The sequence below is a fragment of the Zootoca vivipara genome, chromosome 12 (genome assembly GCF_965207765.1).
Source record: "Zootoca vivipara chromosome 12, rZooViv2.hap1.1, whole genome shotgun sequence".
NCBI classification, from domain to species: Eukaryota; Metazoa; Chordata; class Lepidosauria; order Squamata; family Lacertidae; genus Zootoca; species Zootoca vivipara.
The window spans coordinates 47,423,784-47,437,845 of NC_142595.1; the positions used below are offsets into that span (position 1 = coordinate 47,423,784).

Sequence of the window (14,062 nt, forward strand, 5' to 3'; positions counted from 1 at the left end):
TTCCCCTCCAGGGATCCTATTGTCCACCTTTTCAACTTCATATTATTTAATAATTTGGCCATTTTCATCAAGGCATTATAAATTATGTAACTTATGAGAGTTGTTTTGATGTTTCTGCTTAGTATACGTCATACTTTTATATAACACTTCAATTTTCTAATAAATACAGCATGTGATAATTAAGTTCCCACTAGGAATGTAAGGACACCAGAAATGTAATATGGATGATTGGCTTCCCAAATTGACCAGATGAAATCTCAGGCAGTTGTACATATTATAAAACAGATTTATTAAAACATTTATTGCAATAAATGGTGGCAGTGAGAATGAGTTTCTCATTCTGCCCGACCCATGGGCATACACAGAGTGCTTTTATAACAAAACTTACCCACCGCCACCCCCATGTAAATTACAAAGCTTATACAGGATGTGCTCTTGTGGTTTATGCTAGACAGGATGGAACAAAGGAACAAAATGTGGTGTAGCTAGAATTTCTTAGAAGTGCTGTGTGTGGTTAGATCTTTGCATTAGATGTGCAAACATGCTGTGCCTGTGTGCAAAGTGCTGTCTGGTTTACTTTCTATCAGAGGCAGAGAGATTTAGAAAATGGAGTTCCTCTTGCTTTTAGGGCCTGCATGGCCTGACCAGGATTATTCTGGCCCTGGTCATTGCCACCCTATATTCCCTCCTCTTCAATATGGAGATGAAGAACAGGTGTGTTTCTGCATCTCCATTTGATTGACCCATCGCACTACAGTGTTTCCTGGTGTTTCCTGCTTGGCAGGGGGTTGGACTGGATGGCCCTTGTGGTCTCTTCCAACTCTATGATTCTACAGAGGAGCCAGCAGCTTCCCATGCTCCAATGTTAGGCCAAAGGATGGGCAACAGAGAGCAAAGTAAGTGAGGAAGCTTCTGCTGACTTTTCCCAGCTTGTTACTCAGCTTGTCTCAGAAGGGTTACCAGAAGCTTTATACAGACCAAGGTTCTGCATAGGGCTAAGACAATAAGAAAGAAAATTGATATTAAGAGCAGAATCTCTTTTAACTATGACCAACCTGGGAGCCAAGAACTAATCTAACTCTATACACTGGGCAGACCTGCACCGTCTAGGCTAACCTTGTGGTACAAGTCAGCCTGCTTCTTAATGTTTTTAACATCACTCTCAACACGTTTACTCTAGTTGTATACAGATGTTAGTTCAGAGCCCTCAGAAGATTGCTGGGCTTCAAAGAAGTATGTAGGGCAGAAGAAGGCTAACTGGAAGCTTGCTCAAATGTTAGGTTTTTGACTTCCAGGGAAATAGTGCAAGGCAGATAGATAACTTCGGGGTGGGGGCTGCCTTTTCTACTGAACAGTTAAAATACCTAGGAACCTCCGGCTGTGATCAGGAACTAGCAGTCATTAAAGACATTAGTACATTGCTTTTCTTAAATCAAATAGCAAAATATTTCACAAACAGACCTACATTTTGTTACCTGGCACATTCAGACCTTCATTTCGAAACTTCTTAAGGTATACAGTGTTTCTAAAACGTGTAATTATGCTATCCAAGTGAATAACGTGCATCACAAAACAGTTTCTTAAAAGTGCTACCACACATACACATGGGGTTGGAAATCTTTCCTAAGGGGGGGAAGAATAATTCACTGTTAGGACAGACACCATCAGCTAATTCATAGGACTATACACAAACTCTGAGAGCCTGTAGATTAAGGCATTCAGTCTGCAGAACTGTCAGTGTAAAATAACCATGAAAGTTTTTTCTTTTTCTTTTCCTGCTTCAGCTTGATGCTATAAACCAGAGTAAAAATGCTTGCTGAATTTAAGCCTGGTTCAGCTTTTGATTAATCTATTTCCATAACTCCTAAGCATTTTCTGTTGAAGTTTTTTAGCCTTCGTGTTAGACCTAACTGGAAACATATTTGCATTATACAAACATTATTTTTGTCGAAGCACAAGTGCCACTTTCTACTACATTGCATTTCCATTTGAGGCACAACAAAAAAATCGCAATACAGACTTTTGGCAACAAAGGGTTCTTTCTCTCAGGTGGGCCATGAATCTATAATGGCCACACTAGATACTGGGATACTATAGTTGCTGGAAATCTAAAAGCCAAGGGGCTTTGGCCACTGTTTCCAAAACTTTATGTCAGCAGGAAAATACACAGTTCTCTCTCAGCTCAGTACTGGGCTTCAATGCAAATCAGTGGGTTTCAAGAGTTCCTACACAGTTCTAAAGGCCAGGAATATATATATAACAATTGGAGGTTTGTCCTAGCTGAGCATTTGGCTACAGAAAGAATGGCTATTGTTCCAGTTTGCCAGAGTCAGGAGAGGCTTACATTAGACATCAGTGGGCTACCATCATTTCCAAAGCCAGAACTGAGGGGTGCACCTGGCCAACTTCTTCCAGTTACATCCCCAACCCAGCTACAGCCCTGTATGACCTAGGGAGTTGCTGGAACCCTTCCCATAATTTTCCATGGTCCAATTTCTGAAACTGTTTTGGGTCCGTTGGCTCAAATGAGGCAGGTACACTGCCCTTCCTTCCAAATTAAGGATACTGCTTTGGGGCAGGTAGAATTCTACTGTGGGTCCCACTCAATTGATGCCTCCCATACAAATATACATACATACATACATACGGGTCTAAGATTTACTGTGCCTTCTTGATGGCGTTGCATAAGATGGACGTTCCTCAACCCGTGCGTCGAGTGACAGCGTCCGGAGTGTCACAGCAGGGGCTACTTCGGTTTCCCATGCGCTGGGCGTCTTTTGCCGGTCAGACGCTGCAAGGGGAAACTGGTGCACCGTGCGCTGGGTACCCACTCCTGATTAGGTACAGCAGGGTGTGGATCCAGGGGGTCATCTCAGGCACTTTCACCGGATGGAATGGATACCTCACCACCTAGGAATGAAGAGGGTCTCGTCTCCCTTCCTTCAAGGATTCACTCAGGGACTCGCTAGCGTCAGGCTGGAACCATCGTGTCAGGCTCCGCAAGGCTACACGCTGTTCGCTCGAGTGATTTCCTGTAGATAAAAAAACAAAGGAGGGGGGGGAGAGAGAGATTGTCCTTGTAGCTGCCGCTGCTGTTTTAGAACTTCTTGCTGGTTAGTCCACCACCAAACTCTCCGAGGTAGTGCGTCCCACGTATTGGACATTGAGGTGTGTCTGGCACACAGAAGTCATCTCTGGGATGTAGCAGCAGTTAGTTGAGAAGTCATCTCTGGGATATAGCAGCAGTGCCTTACAGCAGTCTTTGCCGAATTTCACAAGGCTTGCAACAGGATTCCACGTCTGGTCCATCTTTCAGGATCTCCCCGTGGTTTCTCTTTCCTTCCACAGAACTTCATGCATGTGCAGGGTTGAGGGGGGCGCTTTAAATCCGTATTTGCCTCCCATCCAGCTGCCGACGGCTGAGTTCTGCTAGGATACTGAAGCCTGTTTTTCAAATTATGCAAAGTCTTGTGGTTTCTAGAAGAAGAAAAACTTACAGCTGCTTTGTAGCAACGGGCTGTTTCCGTGAGACATACAATTTTTTAAAGTCAAAGCATTTAGAGCAGTAGTGTTTTTGTAAGCTGAAACGTGGACCTCCAAAGCATAACATCTTTTTCTCCCTACTTTCACAGCAACGGTCTTGGTCACACAATGTCACACAATAGAATGTCCAAAATGGCAACACCAGCCAGGCACAGCCACAGTCTCTAAGTGCAGGTTGCAGGAGAAAACAAGTTGTGCAAATACAAATCATGCAGAATCGCTTGTGTAACCAAATAAGGGAGGTTACGCCACACATCTCTGCCGGAGGTTTGAGAGACTGCTTGAGATTTTTCGCAGCCTGTCTTCCAATGGTAGTGTTAGATTCAAACAGACAATGTCTTTACACACAAATCTCAATTCAGTATAACTTCCTTCTACCTTATCCTGAATTCTTTAGTTGACAGACATTCATTTCATTAAAATATGCAGTTCTACAAATTTTCCAACATGTTGCTGTCACAAAAACACATGAAATGGGGTTGCAGGTAGGAGGGTTAAACCCTTTAAACGTAGTTTGCTTTTAGAAGGACTCAAATGTCTCTTTTTCCCCATTCTTGTAAGTTTCCCAAAAAACTAAAGTCTGCACAGTTCCAACAGGACTTGGGGAAAAGATGTTAATTGTTCAAATAAAATCTATTGTCTCTTGCGTTGTGAACTACTTAAGTACATGATTTTTTCCTTTTCTTTTCTTTTGAAGCCAGCTGAAGCATATGAAAACATTTTCTGAGCACCGTTACTGGCATTTTGTCAGTATCCTGTGCGGCGGTAGCCTCATTTCTAGTGTGGTGAATAGCATTTTAAAGGTTGCAGAGATGATTTTTCTGAACCAATCCTCCGCTGTCTGTTTGTACAGCCCTTTTAGGCATAAAATCAGTCTAATGCTTCTTTTGGCTTTTTGGTGCTGTTTCAAGGATATTTAAAAACAGAATACTGGGTGCCTATGTTTATAACAAAGTCCAGATGCAGGTAACTCTTAAGTCACCTTGACCATGGCTCCTTGCCATGCCTGCCAAACCGACGAACTCTCTTCTGCTGGGACCCCCTTGTCCCATCTTTCTCAGAACACTCTTCCTTCCTCTTTTATATTGACCGAGACATCTCCGTCCTTTAAGGTCCAGTGGTTCCTTTCCCTAGCAACTGACCTTCACCAGTGACCTTTGAACCCCTTCTGGTTCCTCACTGGTCCTTGAGCCATTATTTGTTGCTGTTTAACCACTGCCTTTCTCTTCATCTTCTTTCTCAAAATGCCTTTCTTCTCTCGGGGGGGGGGGGGGGAATACTGGTTTGCGCCAGCCTTTTTCTCTGAACTTGTTGTTGGCAGGACTTGTAAATTAAATGTCTTTTATGACATTCTGAATTTATCTATCATGAATTCTAGGGAAATCACATTTTTCCCTCCTCTTGACCATACTCCTCCCATTTATGGCCCTGTAAAGTATCCCCTCATTCAACCAGAGCATGCACTGCAAACTTTGCCACACATACCATGCATTGGACACTTTACCACACTCTACCTCCCAGTTTTTCCTTGTTTCCTAAGTATCTATTTGTCAGGGGACCTCCTCCCTACTGACTACTAACATACACATTTTCCTCCTCCCTTTGCCTCTTACCCAAAGCGCCTGGTTTTCCCAGTTGACCTCTAATTAACTGAGTACTACCAACACGCTGGAGATGTGATCAGGATCTCCCTTCCCCTCATTAAAGGGGGCCAATTCCCTTCAAGGTACCTTTTCCCTTTCTACTTACCCCAGCCGGCTTTTCCTGTTCTTCCCTTCCAACCTCGGTCCTTTTGCCTCTTCGTCCAGGGCATGGAAACTCAAGGGCCACCTCTGATCCTCCGGAAAAAGTCTGCCGGTGTGCACCAGACCAGAGGCGCCGTTAGGAATCTGCGCCCTGTCCAGTGGGGCAAAGGGGGACTGCCTCTGGTTCAGGGAAATGCCCTCATCCGAGTCACGGAGGCACCAGAAATGTAAGGTCACCAGAAATGTAATATGGATGATTGGCTTCCCAAATTGACCAGACGAAATCTCAGGCAGTTGTACATATTATAAAATAGATTTATTAAAACATTTATTGCAATAAATGGTGGCAGTGAGAATGAGTTTCTCATTCTGCCCGACCCATGGGCATACACAGAGTGCTTTTATACCTTTTTTGACAGAGTGAAGGCCAGCCTTTCTGCAGTACTTCATCAACCAATCAAGAGAGAGCACCCCAAGATGCAAAGTCATTTACCTAACTCCACTAAGTGGCGTTATGTACCTGGTACTTTCATACACGTGTCTATCTGGAATTTTACAGGCACAATTGTGGTTGTGCCCTACTTAGAACTGCGGTTTTGTGGCAGGGCTACATCCTCTGACAGTGGGTTGAAACAGGCCCTGTCTAGTTTGCTAGAGTTTCTCAGAAGTGCTGTGTGTGGTTAGATCTTTGCATTAGATGTGCAAACATGCTGTGCCTGTGTGCAAAGTGCTGTCTGGTTTACTTTCTATCAGAGGCAGAGAGATTTAGAAAATGGAGTTCCTCTTGCTTTTAGGGCCTGCATGGCCTGACCAGGATTATTCTGGCCCTGGTCATTGCCACCCTATATAGCTAGGCCTTTGATTCTCAATAATACGTTACATTGTGAGATAATATGCGTGTTGGGAACCTGTGTTACATGTACCGTGTAACAATTTGTGTTCTAGCTTATGAATTATATCTTTGTGATTTGCATGTTAGCTGACCTTCTGTTCTGGTAAAAGAACGGCATCTTGCTAAATCATCAGTTTCTTAAAGCAACAAGTTCCCATAAGTCACTATTATAAGCATATTCCAGGATTTATAGGGATTTACATTATCATCTTTGGGCCCCTGCTACACTCTCATTTTGACTCAAGAAAATCACCATTTTATAGTTCAAATCGGGGAAAATAAATACTGTACGGTAAATGGACAAAAGTACAAAGATTCACAAAATATTTAGGGGTATGCGTACCCCTGCATACCCCCCCCCCAGAAAAAAGCACTGACAGTACAAATTACATAACCATATTTAGAGATTCCCCCAAATTTCTGGACTTCCCACCTTCCCCTCCAGGGATCCTATTGTCCACCTTTTCAACTTCATATTATTTAATAATGTGGCCATTTTCATCAAGGTGTAAGGTGGATGACTGGCTTCCCAAATTGACCAGACGAAATCTCAGGCAGTTGTACATATTATAAAACAGATTTATTAAAACATTTATTGCAATAAATGGTGGCAGTGAGAATGAGTTTCTCATTCTGCCCGACCCATGGGCATACACAGAGTGCTTTTATACCTTTTTTGACAGAGTGAAGTGAAGATCAGCCTTTCTGCAGTACTTCATCAACCAATCAAGAGAGAGCACCCCAAGATGCAAAGTCACCCACCCAACTCTACTAGGTGGCGTTATGTACCTGGTACCTTCATACACGTGTCTATGTGGAATTTTACAGGCACAATTGTGGTTGTGCTCTACTTAGAATTTGCGGTGGGCTGCATCCTCTTGCTCTTGTGGTTTATGCTAGAATTTCTTAGAAGTGCTGTGTGTGGTTAGATCTTTGCATTAGATGTGCAAACATGCTGTGCCTGTGTGCAAAGTGCTGTCTAATTTACTTTCTATCAGAGGCAGAGAGATTTAGAAAATGGAGTTCCTCTTGCTTTTAGGGCCTGCATGGCCTGACCAGGATTATTCTGGCCCTGGTCATTGCCACCCTATATTCCCTCCTCTTCAATATGGAGATGAAGAACAGGTCTGCTTCTGCATCTCCATTTGATTGACCCAACACACTACAGTGTTTCCTGGTGTTTCCTGCTTGGTAGGGGGTTGGACTGGATGGCCCTTGTGGTCTCTTCCAACTCTATGATTCTACAGAGGAGCCAGCAGCTTCCCATGCTCCAATGTTAGGCCAAAGGATGGGCAACAGAGAGCAAAGTAAGTGAGGAAGCTTCTGCTGACTTTTCCCAGCTTGTTATTCAGCTTGTCTCAGAAGGGCTACCAGAAGCTGTATTGAGAGACTTAAGAGCCCTCAGAAGATTGCTGGGCTTCAAAGAAGTATGTAGGGCAGAAGAAGGCTAACTGGAAGCTTGCTCAAATGTTAGGTTTTTGACTTCCAGGGAAATAGTGCAAGGCAGATAGATAACTTTGGGGTGGGGGCTGCCTTTTCTACTGAACAGTTAAAATACCTAGGAACCTCCGGCTGTGATCAGGAACTAGCAGTCATTAAAGACATTAGTACATTGCTTTTCTTAAATCAAATAGCAAAATATTTCACAAACAGACCTACATTTTGTTACCTGGCACATTCAGACCTTCATTTTGAAACTTCTTAACTTAAGGTATACAAGCTAGTGTTTCTAAAACAAATGAATAACGTGCATTACTAAACAGTTTCTTAAAAGTGCTACCACACATACACATGAGGTTGGAAATCTTTCCTAAGGGGGAAATAATAATTCATTGTTAGGATAGACACCATCAGCTAATTCATAGGGCTATACACAAACTCTGAGAGCCTGTAGATTAAGGCATTCAGTCTGCAGAACTGTCAGTGTAAAATAACCATGAAAGTTTTTTTTTTCCTGCTTCAGCTTGATGCTATAAAGCAGAGTAAAAATGCTTGCTGAATTTAAGCCTGGTTCATCTTTTGATTAATCTATTTCCATAACTCCTAAGCATTTTCTGTTGAAGTTTTTAGCCTTCGTGTTAGACCTAACTGGGAACACATATTTGCATTATACAAACATTATTTTTGTCGAAGCACAAGTGCCACTTTCTACTACATTGCATTTCCATTTGAGGCACAACAAAAAAATCGCAATACAGACTTTTGGCAACAAAGGGTTCTTTCTCTCAGGTGGGCCATGAATCTATAATGGCCACACTAGTCTTCAGAGATACTAGGATACTATAGTTGCTGGAAATCTAAAAGCCAAGGGGCTTTAGCCACTGTTTCCAAAACTTTATGTCAGCAGGAAAATACACAGTTCTCTCTCAGCTCAGTACTGGGCTTCAATGCAAATCAGTGGGTTTCAAAAGTTCCTACACAGTTCTAAAGGCCAGGAATATATATATATATAACAATTGGAGGTTTGTCCTAGCTGAGCATTTGGCTACAGAAAAAATGGCTATTGTTCCAGTTTGCCAGAATCAGGAGAGGCTTGCATTAGATATCAGTGGGCTACCAGAAGCTTCTCCCATCATTTCCAAAGCCAGAACTGAGGGGTGCACCTGGCCAACTTCTTCCAGTTACATCCCCAACCCAGCTATAGCCCTGTATCACCTAGGGAGTTGCTGGAACCCACCCCATGGTTCAATTTCTGAAACTGTTTTGGGTCTGTTCGCTCAAGTGAGGCAGGTACACTGCCCTTCCTTCCAAATTAAGGATACTGCTTTGGGGGCAGGTAGACTTCTACTGTGGGTCCCACTCAATTGATGCCTCCCATACAAATATACATACATACATACATACATAAGGGTCTAAGATTTACTGCGTCTCCTTGTCTCCTTGATGTTTGGTGCTGCATAAGATGGACATTCCTCAACCCGTGCGTCGAGTGACAGCGTCCGGAGTGTCACAGCAGGGGCTACTTCGGTTTCCCATGCGCTGGGCGTCTTTTGCCGGTCAGACGCTGCAAGGGGAAACTGGTGCACCGTGCGCTGGGTACCCACTCCTGATTAGGTACAGCAGGGTGTGGATCCAGGGGGTCATCTCAGGCACTTTCACCGGATGGAATGGATACCTCACCACCTAGGAATGAAGAGGGTCTCGTCTCCCTTCCTTCAAGGATTCACTCAGGGACTCGCTAGCGTCAGGCTGGAACCATCGTGTCAGGCTCCGCAAGGCTACACGCTGTTCGCTCGAGTGATTTCCTGTAGATAAAAAAACAAAGGAGGGGGGGGGAGAGAGAGATTGTCCTTGTAGCTGCCGCTGCTGTTTTAGAACTTCTTGCTGGTTAGTCCACCACCAAACTCTCCGAGGTAGTGCGTCCCACGTATGGGACATTGAGGTGTGTCTGGCACACAGAAGTCATCTCTGGGATGTAGCAGCAGTTAGTTGAGAAGTCATCTCTGGGATATAGCAGCAGTGCCTTACAGCAGTCTTTGCCGAATTTCACAAGGCTTGCAACAGGATTCCACGTCTGGTCCATCTTTCAGGATCTCCCCGTGGTTTCTCTTTCCTTCCACAGAACTTCATGCATGTGCAGGGTTGAGGGGGGCGCTTTAAATCCGTATTTGCCTCTCATCCAGCTGCCGACGGCTGAGTTCTGCTAGGATACTGAAGCCTGTTTTTCAAATTATGCAAAGTCTTGTGGTTTCTAGAAGAAGAAAAACTTACAGCTGCTTTGTAGCAACGGGCTGTTTCCGTGAGACATAAAAATTTTAAAGTCAAAGCATTTAGAGCAGTAGTGTTTTTGTAAGCCGAAACATGGACCTCCAAAGCATAACATCTTTTTCTCCCTACTTTCACAGCAACTGTCTTGGTCACACAATGTCACACAATAGAATGTCCGAAATGGCAACACCAGCCAGGCACAGCCACAGTCTCCAAGTGCAGGTTGCAGGAGAAAACAAGTTGTGCAAATACAAATCATGCAGAATCGCTTGTGTAACCAAATAAGGGGGGTTACGCCACACATCTCTGCCGGAGGTTTGAGAGTTATTGAGATGTTGCAGCCTGTCTTCCAACGTAGTGTTAGATTCAAACAATGTCTTTACACACAAATCTCAATTCAGTATAACTTCCTTCTACCTTATCCTGAATTCTTTAGTTGACAGACATTCATTTCATTAAAATATGCAGTTCTACAAATTTTCCAACATGTTGCTGTCACAAAAACATATGAAATGGGGTTGCAGGTAGGAGGGTTAAACCCTTTAAACGTAGTTTGCTTTTAGAAGGACTCAAATGTCTCTTTTTCCCCATTCTTGTAAGTTTCCCCAAAATTAAAATCTGCACAGCTCCAACAGGACTTGGGGAAAAGATGTTAATTGTTCAAATAAAATCTATTGTCTCTTGCGTTGTGAACTACTTAAGTACATGATTTTTTCCTTTTCTTTTCTTTTCCTTTGAAGCCAGCTGAAGCATATGAAAACATTTTCTGAGCACCGTTACTGGCATTTTGTCAGTTTCCTGTGGGGGGGTAGCCTCATTTCTAGTATGGTGAATAGCATTCTAAAGGTTGCAGAGATGATTTTTTCTGAACCAATCCTCCGCTGTCTGTTTGTACAGCCCTTTTAGGCATAAAATCAGTCTGATGCTTCTTTTGGCTTTTTGGGGCTGTTTCAAGGATATTTAAAAACAGAATACTGGGTGCCTATATTTATAACAAAGTCCAGATGCAGGTAACTCTTAAGTCACCTTGACCATGGCTCCTTGCCATGCCTGCCAAACCGACGAACTCTCTTCTGCTGGGACCCCCTTGTCCCATCTTTCTCCGAACACTCTTCCTTCCTCTTTTACATTGACCGAGACATCTCCGTCCTAGCAACTGACCTTCACCAGTGACCTTTGAACCCCTTCTGGTTCCTCACTGGTCCTTGAGCCATTATTTGTTGCTGTTTAACCACTGCCTTTCTCTTCATCTTCTTTCTCACAATGCCTTTCTTCTCTTTGGGGGAATACTGGTTTGCACCACCTTTTTTTCTCTGAACTTGTTGTTGGCAGGACTTGTAAATTCAATTTCTTTTATGGCATTCTGAATTTATCTATCATGAATTCTAGGGAAATCACATTTTTCCCTCCTCTTGACCATACTCCTCCCATTTATGGCCCTGTAAAGTATCCCCTCATTCACAGCACGCACTGCAAACTTTGCCACACATACCATGCATTGGACACTTTACCACACTCTACCTCCCAGTTTTTCCTTGTTTCCTAAGTATCTGTTTGTCAAGGGACCTCTTCCCTACTGACTACTAACATACACATTTTCCTCCTCCCTTTGCCTTTTACCCAAAGCGCCTGGTTCCCCAGTTGACCTCTGATTAACTGAGTACTACCAACACGCTGGAGATGTGATCAGGATCTCCCTTCCCCTCATTAAAGGGGGCCAATTCCCTTCAAGGTACCTTTTCCCTTTCTACTTACCCCAGCCAACTCTACTAGGTGGCGTTATGTACCTGGTACCTTCATACACGTGTCTATGTGGAATTTTACAGGCACAATTGTGGTTGTGCTCTACTTAGAATTTGCGGTGGGCTGCATCCTCTTGCTCTTGTGGTTTATGCTAGAATTTCTTAGAAGTGCTGTGTGTGGTTAGATCTTTGCATTAGATGTGCAAACATGCTGTGCCTGTGTGCAAAGTGCTGTCTAATTTACTTTCTATCAGAGGCAGAGAGATTTAGAAAATGGAGTTCCTCTTGCTTTTAGGGCCTGCATGGCCTGACCAGGATTATTCTGGCCCTGGTCATTGCCACCCTATAAAGGCATTATAAATTATGTAACTTATGAGAGTTGTTTTGATGTTTCTGCTTAGTATACGTCATACTTTTATATAATACTTCAATTTTCTAATAAATACAGCATGTGATAATTAAGTTCCCACTAGGAACTTGACCTGTACGGCCGAACCCTGCGCAAAGCAGGACTGAAACACACACATCAGGTCATGTGCAGGGAGTTCAAAAATGATTTGGAGTGATTTGGCTCACTCCAGATATTCCTAACTTTCCATTTATAAAAGATTTTCAGTAAACAAAGCCATTCCTTAACCTGACCTGTTATGGTGCTCTTTATTAACATAACTTCTGGCTACGTAATGATTTTTCTGCCTGTTGTAGCCATTGTAATATGCTGTGCTGGCGGTTCTGTGATTTGTAAATGAATATTCGTTGCTCCTTTTATTGTAAGGACACCAGAAATGTAATATGGATGATTGGCTTCCCAAATTGACCAGACGAAATCTCAGGCAGTTGTACATATTATAAAACAGATTTATTAAAACATTTATTGCAATAAATGGTGGCAGTGAGAATGAGTTTCTCATTCTGCCCGACCCATGGGCATACACAGAGTGCTTTTATACCTTTTTGACAGAGTGAAGGCCAGCCTTTCTGCAGTACTTCATCAACCAATCAAGAGAGAGCACCCCAAGATGCAAAGTCATTTACCTAACTCCACTAAGTGGCGTTATGTACCTGGTACTTTCATACACGTGTCTATCTGGAATTTTACAGGCACAATTGTGGTTGTGCCCTACTTAGAACTGCGGTTTTGTGGCAGGGCTACATCCTCTGACAGTGGGTTGAAACAGGCCCTGTCTAGTTTGCTAGAGTTTCTCAGAAGTGCTGTGTGTGGTTAGATCTTTGCATTAGATGTGCAAACATGCTGTGCCTGTGTGCAAAGTGCTGTCTGGTTTACTTTCTATCAGAGGCAGAGAGATTTAGAAAATGGAGTTCCTCTTGCTTTTAGGGCCTGCATGGCCTGACCAGGATTATTCTGGCCCTGGTCATTGCCACCCTATATTATTTCTCATATTGTATTTTATATCATTTTATTGTAATAAAATTGTATTTTGTTAATTATCATTGTGCTTTATATGGTATCCTATGGAATTCAAATTGTAATACAATAAAAGACAAGATAAGAAATAAAAGAAGCCGCGCACACAAAAACCACCATTTAAATTAATAATAATAATAATAATAATAATAATAATAATAATAATATCCCATGGTCTGTTCCAACTGCTCAAAAGCAGTTGCTCCCTCTGGCCTTCAGTTTCCAAGGCAACAAATCGTCTCCCAAATCATTCGTCCCATAAAATAAGGTCTTTGGGATTGACTTTTTTTAAAAAAATGAGGAAAAGTAACGGGGGATCATTTGTTCTTCAAATGTTCTGTCATTTTTGTGTGTGTCACGACATCCCCTGTTCCTTTTACATTAAATGTATGGGTCTTTATTTCAGCTGCTTGTGAAGTATTGTTTTGTTCTGCTGTCTCTCCTCTGTTGCAACTTCATTGTAATGTAATAAAATACTTCATTTTTGCTTGTTGGGACTACGCCTTGCAGCCTCTCTTCCTATTATTATATACCAATTTCAGATACTGTATTGAAAACGCTGAGGCCTGCTGTCAGTTGAGTCCTGGAGCTGAGGAACTGAGGCCTGCTGAGGCAGTTGAGGCCTAGGGTGAAACTACTGAGGGAGGGTAGCAGTTGACCAAAGGTGACATTGATGGGCATTGTGGAAGCTGAGGGAGAGTTGCAACATAAACTCTGTGGAGGAGACTTATAGGTCAATATCCCTCATTAGCAGCACCTTCTCAGCACACAGTATGAAAAGGAGAGCACCCTCCTGAGCAGGGCCAGATTTAGGTTTGATGAGGCCCTAAACTACTGAAGGCAATGGGGCCCTTTATATGTCCAGCTGTCCTTTGTCAGCAACAAAGTGCCGTTGTGTGTGTGTGTGTGTGTGTGTGTGTGTGTGTTGAATATACAGTATCTGGAGCTCAACATAAAAAAAAGAAAACCCAAGATCATGGCCATTGGTCCCATCACCTCCTGGCAA

The 14,062-nt window shown here is 43.0% G+C and overlaps 1 long non-coding RNA gene across 1 annotated transcript; it reads right to left on the reverse strand.

Annotated features, from left to right (window-relative positions):
• Window positions 1–265: 265 nt before the first annotated feature.
• On the reverse strand, window positions 266–11,648 carry LOC148684133 (uncharacterized). Its single transcript, XR_015946514.1, has 2 exons — window positions 8,265–11,648; window positions 266–1,906 (listed from the first exon to the last, which is right to left on the reverse strand). It is a non-coding gene; the product is annotated as an uncharacterized LOC148684133 (long non-coding RNA).
• Window positions 11,649–14,062: the final 2,414 nt, after the last annotated feature.